General features: G+C 34.8%; 1 long non-coding RNA gene across 1 annotated transcript; it reads right to left on the bottom strand.

The window, feature by feature from the left end:
• Positions 1-2,937: 2,937 nt before the first annotated feature.
• LOC135328022 (uncharacterized) lies at positions 2,938-5,016 on the bottom strand. The gene is made up of 3 exons (XR_010388750.1): positions 4,364-5,016; positions 3,140-3,206; positions 2,938-3,041 (listed from the first exon to the last, which is right to left on the bottom strand). It is a non-coding gene; the product is annotated as an uncharacterized LOC135328022 (long non-coding RNA).
• Between the last annotated feature and the right edge of the window lie 11,192 nt (positions 5,017-16,208).

Genomic DNA, 16,208 nt, shown 5'->3' with positions numbered 1-16,208 from the left:
AGATAGTTCTCCAGTTTTTCCCTATCCCTACAAGTCATTCTGATCCTTGTACTGCAGTAGACTAAATGAGATCAAATATCTGGTCGGATTAAAATTAAATAAAAAAGAGAGAGTTTCCCAAAGAGGTGTAAAACCTACAGCCTAGCAGAGCTGACACACCTGGACTGCCCAAATGCATCTCTCCATGGCATTGCATTCTACAGTCAGGATATACTACTAGGTTTTCTAATTTGTGGGAGAGCTTGTGTGTGGGGCAGTTAGGGGAAGGAGTTTGGCCTCTGATATAAAGTAGTAGGTGTGGCTACAAGAAACCAAACTGTTTGGGGTTTTTTTGCAGCCTGAAAATTAACAAATCAGTTAAAGCGATAAGATGCTTTGCAATTGTAAGTGGACAGCTCTGCAGAGAAACCTTGACTATTTCAAGTGATGCACAGTTCATCCTTACTACACAGCAAATTGGATCTTGTTTTGACCAATTTGTTTTCTGCTGTTGAGGAAAAAGCTATCATTTTCCTTGTCTAAAGAAATCTATAACTAGATGAGTAAAATGTGTGGAGGAAAAAGCAGCTTAAATACCAGCATGTTGATGAAATGATATCATCAGGATGAAATGGTTGTGGTCTTATTGAATAGGTGCGCACCCAGCCACTACAACTCTTGCCATTTCCTTAAATTGACCCCAAAGGCTCACATTGCTAGGTCTGTTGTAATCTGCATGATCCTCCCTTGCATGCTGACTTTGCAAGGACAGCTGTATTTCTGCAGTCAGTTGAAATGCTTCTTTTGAAAATGTGGTTATTCAATACATGATTTTTAATGGGGTATTACTTTAAGGGCTGTGCTGTGTAGTTCCCCTAAGGATAAACTTACTTCAGATGGAAAGGATCGTCTGGTTTAAAATGGTTAAAAAGTTGAATTTTTTTCTGGTTTACTTTCAGCTAAGTATAACAGGAGATAAGATACTTTCCCCTTTTAAAGCAGGGCCTAATTCTGCAGGCTGTACACAGGTCTGATTGAAAGGTTAACATTTTGCTGAAAAATATGTATGTTTCAGCCGTAACCACAAATTCAAGGAAGGTGGTCTGAAAATTAGAATTAAAATATTTGGAGATTCCTCACGCAACCAAGTCTTTGTGAATTTTGGTATAGACTCTGACCATATCTATCAGACCAACTAAAGTCTAGAAAATTGGACTGAAAAAATCAAGGAAATGAATCTTCTTATAATACTTCTTCCCATAAACACCAAGCAAAGTAATCCTCTCTTTCATGGTACTATGATGCCCCTGCTTTTCCTCTGGGGCAGAACTTAGAATTTCAGTCAAATGATAAATAATGAATGTTCAAGGAGGTAAGGGTGGGGGGGAATGTTCTTATCTAAACTGAATATGATTTAATCAAAAAAATTTTTTTGTACAAAGATTGAAGCAGACTTGTCCCTAAGTACTCCTTCTTACCTCCTGACTTGTTCCCCTGCCCCCTGAACTTACTGAAAATCTATGACATTAACTCACGTCTGCTTCACCTCTTTGTGCTTTCCTGCTCCTAAACTCTGTTACGGCAAGACCATACTTGTTTCTTCTACTGGGTGTTTCTTTCTCTTATTTCAACAGTATTGCCTCTGTGACCAAACAGTAATTCTTATCCTTCTTTACTGGCTCCCATGCCATCAGTTCCTCAAATATATTTTCAAACTTCTACTATTTGCTCAACCAGTCTCCCAATACAAAATATCTGTCAACTTCTGCAAACAGAAGATTTACGTATCATATAGAATTCAGTGTGTGAGTGGCCCAATTATTTTCTTGCACCTGTTTGGCAGAAAGGCTTTGCATTGCATTTGGGAGATAATGACTAGTGTTTAACCCAAAGCTTTCCCTTCTCTTTAAAAAAAAGACTTACTCAGAGCATTGGAAAGATGCAGCTTGACTTCCTTCATTCAGGAAAACCTAACTTGATTTGGTTACGGGAGTTTATCAGAAGTGGGAGAATTGAAAGAATTGTTTCAGCCTGCACTTATATGACCAGAGTTCCTGTTTCATATGTTTAAATAATTCTAAAAGGCAAAAAATCATTATCTGAATAAAATAATTATAATGATAGCTATTTCCCGATATGTTATAATCCATTACCTTTGTATGCCCACTGGAAAGTAATGCAGATGTAATTTCTTTAGAAAAGGACACTATAGCATTTTCTACTTGCTTCCAGCAAGACTTTTAATGCAGCTGTTCTGCTATATCTAATATGTTTAGTTACAGTAGCCATGAAAACCTCAAAATGGGTATAAGGTTTTGCAGCTTCAGCAAATTACAAGTTTAGCAGTCTCCAGGAATGACGAGCTATAACTAAGCCATCTACTTAATCTTTACGATAGATAGTACACAAAGCTGCCGAAGTCTAACATCAGAAAATTATTTTGCTGTGTCAAACATTAGTATTTTTATTGATATTTTTAAACCCAAAGAAATTGTATAGCATATCACAATTTTAGTACTGCATTTATGAATGCTAGACGATGGAATATTTTACTTCACTTAAATACCTATGATTAAAAACTGTATTTTCTAATGGGAAATTTGCCTGAGTAAGCCAGATCAGATTCAGAATTTATGTTTCTTTCTTTCTTGCATTTTCCAGTGCCCCAGGGAAGTTGAGGCAGACATACAAGCTGAAGTAAAGCACAGAAGGGCAAATTCTTAATAGGAGATCATCAAATAAACTAATCTCTTATGACTGGATATCCATCTCAATACAGAGCTCAAAAAATCAGATTTTTGAATAAAGCAAGATCCAGAGCTCAGTCTCAAAACCAAGAACATCCTGCTACCAATCTTTGTTATTTAAAGCAAGAGCTATTAATTAAAGTGTCTTAGTCTATTACAATCACCAAAGCATATTTTTCAGAGAAAGGGAGAGACAGTAAGTGAAAGGATCTTCAGGAAATGAAATTTATTGAAAATGTATAATTTTTAGGTTTAATTTCATTAAAACACTTCATGAAAAACATCTTGTTTTGCAAGTATCTCCTTCTTCCATCTCTGTAGGAAAAAAAAATCACAAAATGGAAAGATTATAGCAAGGATATGCAATTCTCTTGTGGCTTTGTAGCATTCGCTTTAAAAACAAGCAAATTTACCTGACTCCAAATGGACCATTAGTTAAAATTTGAAAACTCTGGGTCAACAAACCTGTTTGTTGTCCGCCTAGAATGAAATGAAAATCAAGTGAGAGTCATTCAGGATGATACAGTATGAAAATCTTCCTTATGCTTTGGAATAATCTATCCCAAGAAAATATGTTTGCATTATAGGGTTATATGACCTTTTAAAGAGAGATTTAAAATCATCAAAACAAACTAGAGCAGGATAATGTTATAATAAAGAGATACCATGAAAGCTTAGAAACTGACTTCATGATACAAGCTATGTTATATATAAATCAAGATAGAAGAAAGGTAAATTGACTCACATTTACAATGAGATGAAAGAAGTTCATAACTTAGCTTACTCTGTTTTAAATAATGTTTTGCTGTGTCTAGACTGTCATTCCACTATTTCTTTTCTATATGTCATGCATATTTTATTTAAACAAATGGAATCTAGACCTATCTTTAAAATGCTGTGCTTTGGGAAATCCTACTTACCATATCTAAAAGCTGACTTAGAACTCCTTTACTTTAGGAGCTAAGGCTTGAAAAAAATGGCCTTTAACCCAGTCTTTCAATACATATAGGACAAGCTCCTCATATTTTTCACACAATAATGTTCTTTGCACTTATAATATATATAAGCTGAAAAAAGTATAACTACATTCTTTAACAGAAACATTTAGATAAACAATTGTTAATATAAAGTATTTAACAGCTAGACCTCCAAAAGGAACCAAAATACATAATGCCCAATAATCTAACCAACTTAAAATTTAACATATGCCTGAAATCTTATGTGCTCAGCATAACAATCTGGTAAAAATGGGTCAGAAAGCAAATTAAGAAGCAATGCCTCAGTCAGTTCATCTTTACAAAATCATAAGACTTCTCCAAATATTCTGGATATACAATGAAACTGAACCAGGACAATGTGGAATTCTGTTTAATAGAAGTGCCTTCAAATAAAATTAAAGAGCATGAAAGTGAAAGGAGACAGCGCCTCTTTCTGAAATCAAATGAGTTTCTCCTTTCTTTGCTTTAGAAGAGAAACTGTGCTTCCCTGTAGTTAGCACAATTAAGTCTTGTTTCTCAGAGAAAGGATCAGAAACAGATTCCAATGGGGTTCTCCTAGACGATATATTGTTTTAAGTACGATCTGATTCAAAAGTATATCCCAGTAACATATCGGCAAAATGAAGATGTTTTACTCACCAGGAATGACTGTTAAACCTTCTGGCACTCAAAAAATTCACTCAGCTTCACTGAGATGAAAGGTTGGAAGTGCAGGAGCTGGGGTAAATTCAGTCATCCTTCCCACTGAATTTGTAATGATTCTGACTTTGACACATTCCAGATGTCCTTAATAACATGGAACAGCACTCTTCCCCTCATAAATGGCCAGTCATCACACTTTGAAATAAAACAAACAAACAAACAATCAGGCAAACAAACAAACCAGGTCAAGACATTTAGGGGGAAAGAGGGTGGAGGCAGAGGAGAGACTCTACTGGTTGACCTGAGAAGGTGAGGAAGAAAAGGACAACCAAAAAGACAGTCCAGCCTAACATTTCTGGGGTAGTTCAGAGCAGCCTTGAACTTTCTTTTGTCCTATTTTGGATGTTGACTGAACTCAAAATGCTATTCAGCAGTTGAAAATAGCTACATTACAACAGCAATTCAGTCATTTCATCTGTCGCCTCTATCTCACTCTGTGCTAGGACCATTGATGTAGGAAAGTGAAATGAGATGGCACAGAACTGGTTATCCTCTACAACCAGAATTTTTAGCTTTTGGAAGCTCATTTATTTCTAACCTCTTTTGACGATGGAGTGATGTGTAAGGACCAGTGTGAACTACAGAAACAGATCAAATATTTTTAAAATTTAATAGCAGAATCTGCCCTTCGAGACTCAAGAATTCGCATTTGAACTCCACTCTAGCTCTTCTTTCATGTCAGAAGTTGTTTATGGTTCTCAGCTACAAGAACGAAAAACCTGGGTCTGGAAGTTCTGAGGCTGCACCTTGCCAAGACAGAAGTTCAATGAGCTAGCTAGACATGTTTTCTTATACATACATATATGAGTATAGATACATATGTATGTATGTGTGTGTGAAAATTTCATTCTTTCTCTTTCATATAGTCTACAGTATTTATGGATTTTAAAATTATGTTCTGGAAGAACTCTCCAGCACTTTTTCCTGGTATCAATGGTTCTAATTTTTTGCTCTTCTGAGATTTCTGCTCTTCATTATCATTCTAACACACACTGAGACTGAATTGGTTTAAAAGGGTTATACATTAAACCCTTATCAAATTCTGGATGTAGGCTGTTGCAAAATTAGCCATTTAAAAGCACAGGAAATTCTTAAAAAATGTTTTTTTATCTTGCCATTAAGTAGCTTAGTCTATATAGCTCACGATGTGTTCATAAAAAACAGTGGTCACCCTTAAAATGCATTAATTTTGGTTTATATAACAGAACAGTGTGATCTTGGACAAAATAATTGGTATAAAATATTTAATAATGCTTAAGTTTCTGATGATTTATGCTTTTTGAGGAGTCCAGCAAAATAAGCAGGGGACCCAAGTGTATGTTTGTAGACTATGTCATTTTCGATTTATTAACAAGCAGGAAGCAAGAAAAGGATTATATGTTCTCCTTCCCCCAGCCTGTTTCAGGAAGGCAAACGCCCAAAATGGTTGGACAAGTTTCAGAAGAAGAGTTGAGTTTTGTGTCGCTCTGAATTTGGGATGAAGTAACTGGCAGGGCTCTGTGCCAGAAAGGTGTTGGCTGCCGTTATGGCTGTACCCAATGTGGGCTTTAAAGAACAGGAAAGTGTTTCTCTTTATTTTTAGTTGTTTTGTTACTCCTTCTTCTTTTGAAGAAATTCTTATAAAAACGTTTATCTTGTCATTATGTGTAAATTATGCAGTATATTTTCAGTATTAGAGGGTTGTGTCCACCCCACTGTGGGTTATATATCAAGATTCCTGCAGCTGTTCTGAAAAGTATTTTACTCTGAAGATACTCCAAAGTTCTGGTTGACTTGAATTTGGAATAAGGATTTTGCCATTATATGCTTTATGAGAGGTAGACTGGTAAATGTCTGGACTTTGGAACTGACTTTGTGATATTTGGACTGTGCATACACATCATGTGGTGAATTAGCATGTGGTGTTCTTATGCAAACAATAAAAACAAAACAAAGAATGAATTAAAACTGCATTTAAGAAAATGACTTTCAGCATATGACTAAAACAATCCCATAATAGCAACAACTTTGTGGTAAAGGTACATACTTGCCAAAAATATCTCTTACGATGTAGAAGCCTCATATTCAAAACCTTCAATTCAGCAGCAGTACAGATGCTGTTACTTAGTTAAGATCTTGTATCAGAGAAAAATTAAGTGCGGTGTGGAGATCACACTTCAGAGTGAGATGCAGAAGTCAAATCTGTTGGGGCAAATTCTTGCTTTCATTTCAGCATAGTATAGATCATTTTGTATGACTTTGGATTTAAACAGCATAAATGAGAAAAATTTGGCCTAGAATGTACCTAGAGGAAGAAAGATCTTAAAAATGATGTACATCATGAAAAGTTCACCTAAACAGTTCTCTGCCTCGGCCAACTGATAATTTGCATTCAGCAACTGAAAAGCACAGCCAGCTAAGCCCCAAAGAAAATCTAATGCTTAAAGACAATGACAAGAATGGTTCTTATTACTGAAGAGAAGATGCGTAACTACATTTTTTAATACTGATCTCTTAAATGTTAGTAACTGTAATGCTGTTTACCTCACTTGAACTAAGATTTGGATGCTATTGCAGGGCAGCTGACAGATGAACAGAAAGTAGCTTGCCTGTCTAAAAGGTAATAGAGGGCATAGTATGGTAAAGAAATTATTGTTTGCAAATTTTTAGCACTTGGCTTCCTTTCAGATCAAAGGGCTTCAGTTCTTAGAACCATTTATATTAGAGATTACATCTGTTCTTCCTAGACTTATTATCTTAAGGGGAGCGGTCTTCTCCAAAGCACTTGGTCAAATTTCTCATCTACTTCTTATGTTCTGTACATATATGATATATTACTCCATCAAAAAAAACCCAAAAAACTGAATTTCAGTAAGGCTGTATAATTTACTACATTTACATTGTTCTCTGCAACTAGAACTGAGTACTGTGAAATATTTTCCATGAATAGTAATTCAGATCTTTAAAGAAATATATGTCAGCATTAGCTTTTCCCAAGTTTCCAAAATGATATCATCATGAATGTGGATGTAAGTAATTTAAGCACACTTCAGAAAGTGTTTATGAAAGGCATGTTTATATCTATCTTCTGCAAGCTTACAGCTAAGAATTATTACATATGTTGAATCAGGACAAAGAAACATAACATGCGAGTTAACTGGCTAATTACAGACTGTTCCATTTCATATGGCAATCAGCAAGAATAGACTGCTGATCAGTGAGCTAAAAATCAAGACTCACTCAGAATATTCTACAAACAATTCTGAATGGTGGATACATTTGAAGAAATTGTGAATTATTCTTCAATAAATCACAATAAAAAGAGAAATTTTTATGAATTTTCTACTCAAAAATGTTTTAGAATACTGAAAGCTGTAAGGAAACATTTAAATAAGATACATTTACTGTCTAAAAGTAACACTTCTAATCAAAATGGAAGCTTAATTATAAAAAGCTCACAGATACTACAAAATTTGATCAATCAGCACATGAGACATTCTCATAAGATCAACAAAATCGAAGTTCTTATTAGAGAAACAGAAAAAGATATCTAAATCTGAAAAATAAGAAAACAGGATAAAAATAAATTTTTAGCTAAGATGCCTTTCTCTGTTTTCTTGCTCCTCTCTTCAAGGGATATACTGCATGGTATATAAGCCAACAACTCTAGCGCATATTTGAATAACAGATTACTATATCCTAATAAGGATAATTTGAACTTTATTTTTGGCAACTGTCCATACATTCAGTACTGGATTTTTTTTTTTTTTTTTTTTTTTTTTTTGCTTAATAATAGGGAATACTTTCAGTCAGTGACAGATTCACATACAAAATTTCAACACTGAAAACCCGAAGATTTAAAATCATGTTATTTTAAAGATTTAAACATGGCTAATAAATCTTCTGATTGACTCATTTACATGATTCTTATGATGTCTGAAACATCACTTGTGCTCATAGTCTTCAGTCAAAGTTTTAAATCTATCACCAAGCAATTGTGTTAGAAAAAAGATTATACATGTATAATATGCATTAAGATAATATAAATCTGTACAGACTTTGCTGTTAGATAGCATTTATCCTCCATGAATTTCAATATCTCTATAGTATCTGAGCATTATCTATTAAACAATGCAATGTACATCTTTAATGTGTGACCTTGCTTTTTTTGCTCATCATCATCCCAGAGGCAGATTTATATATGCAGTGAATATTTTGATAGTTCTGAAGTTATTTAATACAAAAACAACCCAGTGCTGAGGATTTCTGCCTGGTACCTCTGGCAAAAGGTGGCGAGAACTCTGATGAGCCTTCATGTTTATGGAACACATTCATCTCAGGCCACTGCCTCCAAAAATTGTAACCTCTACAGCTTCTCTGTCATTTCAGAAAGTTAAGAAGACAGTGAAGAAAATGAAAAGTGAAGATGGTGAAGAAAAATGCAGTGGCTGATTTGGTTGTCACCACACTATTAAGCAATCTTTATGATACAATAGGATCACATTGCTGAGTGAGTTTTTGGTTTTCATTCCATAACTAAGGGAAGCCAGTGAACAGTGTGGAGAATTGGTTATTGGAAGCTTGCTTAGATTTGCAGCAGCCTCAACCCTATCCATAATTAACAAAGTTTCCCAAGATTTGATAGCTTCATTCTTAGGTACATGGACTCCAGATTGGAGACAACAACAACAACAACAACAAAAACAAAAAAACAGGTCACTCCCCTCTCTCCTTTCCCCAGCTGGCATGGAAATTCTTATACTCATGAAGATAGTAGAAAACTTTATTTGGAAATGCTGCCAACACATGGACTGAATTGAGCTATCCTGAAAATAATTTGAAACAGAAAATTTCATCCTGGATGGAAATTCTGTAACACATTCCCTCCTAGACTTCTACACCATTTCATGACCTGAGACTCAGCTACAAGCTTGTGAGCTGCAGTCACATGAAGACAAGGCTATCCTAGCAGCAGCTATATGGCTGCATACAATGGATGGGTAGAACTGCATCATATTTGCATAGTGCTAGAGCTTGAATCTTCATAATTAGTTTCTCTACTGGCTTCATAAAAGCTCGAATAAGACTAAAGAAAGAATACACTAAACTAGTGTGAAGGTACCATTTCAGATATGCTTAGGAAGTTTGAAAAAGTTCCCTCTTCATCAGCTACCTTCCACAATGTTTCTATGTTATTAGATACCCACAATTAACAAGGTAGGCAAAAATCATGCATCTTACTATAAGGAAAATACCAGGAACAATCCTACCACCCAAACTTTCCATAAGAAGCAAAATTTGATCTTCTCCCTTATCAACCCAGTGTTTGCCTTTAAATTGTTGGGGGGAATTAAATTAAATTGGACGGGGGCAGGAGGACTGTGAAAAATGATGGATACAGACAAATGTGACACAGCAAGATTTCAGAAATATTCACATGCCCTCTTGTCCCACTTACACTTTGAACAACTCTCAAAGAAAACGTTTTGATGTGTTTCTTTATATCCTCAGGAATGTTATCCTCCAACGGTTCATAAGTCTCTGGCGTAGATTAGTTATGGACCTTTCATGCTGATGAGGTAATCCCCTTAATGTCCTATACACCATAGGATATCGTCCTCCTCTGTTTCGTGTTCTGACACTGCAAAAGGTCAGGGAAGTGTTTCATGTGATGCTAGAGCCTATTTAAATGAAAAATTACAAAAATAGACCAAAATTTAATTTTCTCTAGGTTTTTCAGAATCGTACAAGAAACTTATGTAAAAAAGGATTATGAGCACATCTGGTATCAAAAATACAGTCAATCATAATTTTGTGCAAAGAAATTGATATTAACCTCTTGAGATTTATTTCCAATGTAATGAATGGTAACACAGCGGTACTGATAGAGGAAGATTAGATCCGTACTGTAACTACTAAGCTTGCTCACAGTAAATTCAGAGTTCACATCAAACAGTTACAACACAAAAATAATTTATGTTGAATGCAAAAATTACTGCTCTAAACACATGACTTTTATTAAAACTATACTTCCTGTGTAATAGAGGCATGTAAAAATTAAATTAACTCAGAAATAAAGATATTTTGTTACACAAATTATGTCACAAACAAGGTTCACATTTCTTTGCAAGAGGGATGCAGACAGGAATTAAAGTTATCAAGCTCTAAAAATATTGTATACAAGCTTTTTAACAAACATCGTAATTTTACACAGATTTTACAAGAGGAAACTTGGAAAAACTTGGAATTTCAAAAACGTTCCTTTACTATTAGGAGCACTTTGTGTGTTTAATAGCTTCCTGTCAGTTTCTTTTCTTAACTGATACAATACATAAGTAAAATATATACATCCCAGTTGTGGTACAGGTTTAAACCTCCATCTTCTAAAATTTCAATCAAATTTGCTCAAAAGAACACATATGTCTCAGAGAAAAATATATAGAAAATGAAACAAAATGCTTTTCAGTTAATAATAAACACACTAAAGAAGAAATTAATTGGTCCATTTTTATATTGGATCTGATGCTTCCTTTTTTTGTTAGCAAGGAGACAGATCATTTATTTGGGGGGGGGGGGGCAGGGAGGAGAGTAGTATTTCCGTAATTTTGGACACAATTTTTATGAGCACTGCTAATGTTGGTTCATCTTGTGAATTGTCTTCTGAAGGGACCAACTAAGTATTTGCTTCACTTACTCTTTTCTCCATTTAAAACACGGCACTTGATGGTGTTATTGCTTAGGTTCCAGTGCAAATGTTCCACAGCACTACTAAGGGCAAAAGTTAGTAAGCTGCATAAAAAGCAACCAATACATGATTTCTTTTGAACTGCAGCCACATCCATCCCCTCCCTTCCCCTCCCTTTAGTATTCAGCCTAGGGGATGTGAAGAGAGGAGAGGAAGATGTTGAGAAGGAACCCTATTTAGTGTTCCACATCAAAAATATCAAGAATGTCATGGAAACCGGAAGACTTTTCAGGGTCATAATTGGTTTTTCATCCTTGAATAAAGGGGCACAATATAAAATATTTAGCAAAAAGCTTTAAAATATCCACTAGTCCCTGGAGTTAGCAAAAAACCTGAACAAAAATTTAAAATAATTAACAAAAATCCCTTCCATTCTCAACTGCAGACTATTTTGATATTTTAAATTGATTGCTGCTTCAGAGAGTAAAACATAGCCCCAAGTAGTCTAAGTTTCACCTGGAGTTTTTTACAGTGCATAAGATCTAAATTTTCAAATTAGAAAAAGAAATCTGAATTTCTTAAAAGTTACATGCACAATATCCTGTAAATGCATAGAAGGTCTTCATACATCAGATTAGCAAACTTTTAAAACTACAGTTAGCCCTACAGAAGAATACCTTTTTGGTAAATCACCAAATTTCTAAGACCGTATTTTAGAGATACATGGTCTTCAGCTTCATGAACTCCTTCACAAAAATAGCCATTACAAGAGTTATCCTTGGACAAAAGTCATATCCAGCTTATCCCACTGTCCTCCCTCATGAGTGAAAGTGAGCAAGCAACAAGTCAGAAAACATGTTAGCAGAAGTGTCCAAAGAACAGTTCAGGTCAATATGTGCATGCTTGTTTTGGCAAAGTTCAGTGTAATTAAGCATCCATTCTACCCAAATAAAGATGATTTGGAAAGGTGTTTTCATTTTATTTCCAGGAAAGCCTTGCAAAAGATGCAAGGTTCATGAAAATAATATGCCAAAAGTAAAAGTGCTGTGCTTGCATTCATCCTGTTTTTAGTCTTGCCTATTCTTCCAACTCTTGGCTATAGCTACACTGGCAGCTAGCTGTTTAGCAAATAAGAAAAGTATAACATAAGGCACAGCAGAGTGAATTATAACAATTAAATTTCTTCATGTGTCTAGGTGCAAGATTAAAATTATGGTACCAATAACACCTTCTTAAGCCAATAAATTATTCCATACCTTGTTGAGACTTAACTTCAAAAGCTGCAGTCAACAAAAAGCATCATTAAACCCTATGCCCTATTTTCACAGCCTCCTTGTGCTTGTGCTTATGCTATATATATATGGAAATTTTAAAGTGAAGAGGGAAATGTAAATGAAGATATTTCAGAAAGCTCATATTAGGGTTACTATATCCTATGTTTGTTTTCTCCTTGGAGACTAATGTTCTAGGGAACATTTCTTTTTTGAATTTTTCTTATAATTGAGGATGAACTAAAGCAAACAAAATATTCTATGTAAGTGTCCATAAAACACAGGAAAACTACAGGAAAGGTTAAAAAAGCTGGAAAATTCTCTAGAATGGACCTACCATAGTTTCATGTAAAAAGACACCAAGGCTCTTCCACTGCTGAACTTCAGGGAAATTCCCTCAGCATGTTATGGATACAGCAGTGTATTTCCAAAGACCTGGACATTTGTCCACAGGCAGCTCCTTACTTCAGCCCTTTCTTCACACACCCACAGCTAGCAAGAGCTGCCCACACACCACAGAGCTACAATAGGTGAGACCAATGGAAGTGTTATATTCTCCCTTGACTGCGAGATTGAAGCCTTCTCTGGCCCATCAGTGAATAGCAGAAGATGGAGACAGTGGATCCAAACTACTTTTGGAACATTTGTCTGCAAGACATTATATAAATCTAAAGTAATACTAGTGATAGGGCTAGACTGTGTTTTTTCCTATTTGGAACCATTTTCAACCAAACATTCAGTCTGTCCTTCCCATTTTATAAATTTCAGGCAATGAAGGGAAAAGAAAACTTCAGCTAGCTGTTGATGGGTTCTTTGAAGCTTTTTCCTTAAGTTCTCTTGAACTTGGTATACATTTCAAAACTAACAGACTGCTGAAAGATTTTTTTAGTAACTACAGTACTTATTCATCAAGCTTCAGTGCCACCTTTATGTTAACCATATTTGGTAACTTTCCCTTCTTCTAAAAAAGAAAGAAATACTACATGAAGAGTGGTGAATAGGGATTCTCATTCTTAATTTCTGCAGTCAGAAATGTAAATATACACTCAGTAATCTACAGCAAACAGCTATGGCTGAACAACTGGTTGGTCATGAATAGTACTTAAATGTTTAAATGAAAAATGTATTATTCTCAAGCTTTACATACAGAATACTGATATGCCTCAGAGGAAATTGATAGTTCATTCTTTTGGCAGTAGTGGGTTTTTTTATAAGTTGTTGCTGGCATAAAATAAAACTTAATTATATTCTCCAGTTTTTAAGTCTTATCAAAAAAAGAAAGCAATCAAAGAAAAAATCAAGGTGAATTATTAAAAACATACTTTAAATTTAGGCATATTCTGTTGTGTATTTTGCAAAACGTTACTCACTACGGTAAAGTTTCCTGTAAACTTCCTAGACCAAGCAAGATGAAGTTATTTGGTCCACTTCTAATCTGAATTTCAAGATATTTTCATACTGAGTTTGTGGAAAAACCTTCCAGAATAGGCAAAAGGGAAAGTATTGTCAAAATAAATTACTTTGTGGAACCCTGATGACATCTTAGGAAGATAACCCGGTGTTTTAGAATAACACTGTTACTTAGACTAAATGAAATCTACTACTCCTCTCTCCCCCCAAAAACCCCAACCCTTCCAATTTGGAAAGTGTGGGAGCCCACAAAATTGAATTTCCAATTGAAAAACAAATTACAAAAAACAAATATTGGAAACTACAGAACACAGTTAGGTTGGCCAGACAACCATTACCATACCGATCTTTCTCTTTTCCTTAGCACTCCTTTATTTTTTTAAATTGGTATTCTTCTTTAACTCATTTTTAATTGCTAGCTAACCTTCTGAAGTCAGTAATATTTTGGAAAGAGCGTTGTACACATATAATTTTATTTTGGAGAGTAAAAACAAAACTAAAGAATACCAAAATTAAACGTGTTTAAATGTAATCCATCATCAGTATATTAACCTTGGCTTTTACTCTGTGAGTACCCTCAAACAGCTCAGAATAGAAACTTGTTCATGTAAAAAAGTTTCAGCTCTACAAAATAATTTTAAAAACTGGCTTGTATGTTAATTTTTTTTCTTGATCTGTTAAGATCTGGCTTATTCATAAAACTTGCACAAGTCTCACTAAAAAAAAAATTCAGTTATACAACCTAATTTGTGCGAGTACTTACCTGTTTAACAAATTAAAAAATAAATATATGAGGCTGTTGATTGCAGGGATTAGCACAAAAATAATTAGAACAATTTAAGTTGGTATTATGAGTTTGAATCTCCAGCCTATCCAAACTTATTCCTTTTTATACTTATGTGGACGTGTTTGCCCTTTAAAATTTTTGATTCAGTATCTGTTCAATTGCCAAAATGTATCTTTCTGTGCTTTCTGCATGTTCATAAAACAAAATATGAATCTATGTTTCTGCAGTATGGTTGAAACAATAGCCTGACTTATATAATGGTAGGAGGTCAAGAGCAAGCCGTCACTGTAGGAAGTGCTCGTGATTTTATTTAACCGCTGCAATCACACTATTACCAAGTAGTAAGGCTGTGTCTACATTTGTTTTATAAACCAGAAGCCATATTAAGGTTGCTTGGGTGACCTTATCTGTGTTTTTCTACACTCTACTCAAGCTTTCCATGCACTGAAATCATTTCCCCAGGAAAGTGACCTTCCCAGTAAGAAACTTGATCTTACAGGTATCAAACGACCCTAAAAGATCTTTCAGCAGTTTGATCAGGACAACCTTAATATCCCAGCACACAGGAGAATATTATGTATCAAACCCCATATGAATTTGATGAATATAGGCTACAAGGAAACTGATATTCTCTCAACATTATCCATGAAACAGCAGAAAGATGAATTCGGACTGACTGCATCTGCAGAATCAAGATCTGTCAAGTGAGAAGCCTATTCACCTACTTCTTCAAAAAGTTAAAGTTTTGTGCTTAGCAAAACACAAATGCTGTAAGCATCATCTCATCCTGGGTCTGAGATTACTCAAACATGTAAGAAATGTGTTCCATTATGCTTTTTTAAATCATATCTAAGTAGGCCAGCACAACACAGTCCTAAGTACACATAAGTACACATACCAGTACACACAGCAGGTATCGTAAGTACACTTACCAGTATCATTAACACATATCAGAGAATATATATTCCAATATATGTATATATAGTATCAGTATACTATACAACAGTATACAACAACTACACACAGTGCTCCCAAACAGTCTGAAGAACTTAAACTTGACATACAAGTTACAGTTCTTGAAAAAGGAATTTTATTTTCCTGTAATCGGTACTTCTATTTGAAATGTCACACCTAAATATATACTACCTATGTTTTTAAGAGCTTTGTTGCCCTATTATTAGTTGTTTTAAGCTGATAAAAGACTAACAGAATCAGCAATTCAACAAATTCTAGATATATGTTTAACTATTAAAGTTCTTATACAAGGAACATCCTGTAAATGGCTCCTGCATAAAACTGCCCATGGAATACATAAGTTTCTAAAATGTACCGATGTTGTACTAATAACTGTAGGCCTATTACTAAGACAGAAAGCTATTTAGTGTCAAAACACTGAACTTCGAAGAAAGAAAAATTTCAAGATCCATCAAAGCCTAGTACACCTAACTTTTACCCTCTCAGTATTGATCAACAGGACATCCTTTCTTGACATGAACAAGAACGTTTTTAAACATTATTTGCCCTGCATCTGTCAGCAGCACAGCCTTGATAGTCTTCAAAAAATCTGGAAGTGTCACAACATACAGTATAATTTTTAGCAAGAATAAACTGAGTATTTTCTTTAATGGGCAGTTTCTGCAGGGAAGAAAA

Source organism: Dromaius novaehollandiae, chromosome 3 (genome assembly GCF_036370855.1).
Source record: "Dromaius novaehollandiae isolate bDroNov1 chromosome 3, bDroNov1.hap1, whole genome shotgun sequence".
NCBI lineage: Eukaryota > Metazoa > Chordata > Aves > Casuariiformes > Dromaiidae > Dromaius > Dromaius novaehollandiae.
Note: the sequence above shows the minus strand (reverse complement) of the source record. Positions and strands in the feature narration are given on the sequence as shown.